Here is a 526-nt window from a genome sequence, read left to right as displayed (position 1 = left end):
ACCCAAAGCAAATTTAATCGGAGTTGAGTTCTATCTGGGATTTGTCATCTCAAGGCTGAATGATAGCTTAAGAATGGAATAGCCTTCTCTGTATCGGAAGGTGAAGGTAGAAATTCACTAAAAGCCAAGGACAAAACTGTCATTTCTAGATCGGTTTAGGGTGGTGGCTTCCGTGCTGATAAATCTTGTATAAACATTTTAATATCGATTTCTTTCACTTGCCTCATCACCCTTGTCACGTTTCATATCCCTCTCCCTCACAGCACATATTCCCCTCTCTCCTTTCTCATTCCCCCATCACCCTATACCCCTCACATTCCTCCCCCCCCCCCCCACCACCACCCCTGCACCATTCCAACCCTAACCCCCCCCTCCCTCACCCCCCTACCCCCACCCTCTTTATTAATCCCTACTTCCTTCACCTGTTTACGCTAACCCCCCCCCCCGATCCGACCTCAGTACAGACCGGACACAGAAGCGATCAGGGGACTTCCTTGAGAAAGTGCACCTGTCGCTCGCTCGCTCG

The sequence above is a fragment of the Penaeus monodon genome, chromosome 21 (assembly GCF_015228065.2).
Source record: "Penaeus monodon isolate SGIC_2016 chromosome 21, NSTDA_Pmon_1, whole genome shotgun sequence".
In the NCBI taxonomy this organism is placed as follows: Eukaryota; Metazoa; Arthropoda; class Malacostraca; order Decapoda; family Penaeidae; genus Penaeus; species Penaeus monodon.
The sequence above is the reverse complement of the archived record's forward strand: the minus strand, read 5'-3'. Positions refer to the sequence as shown.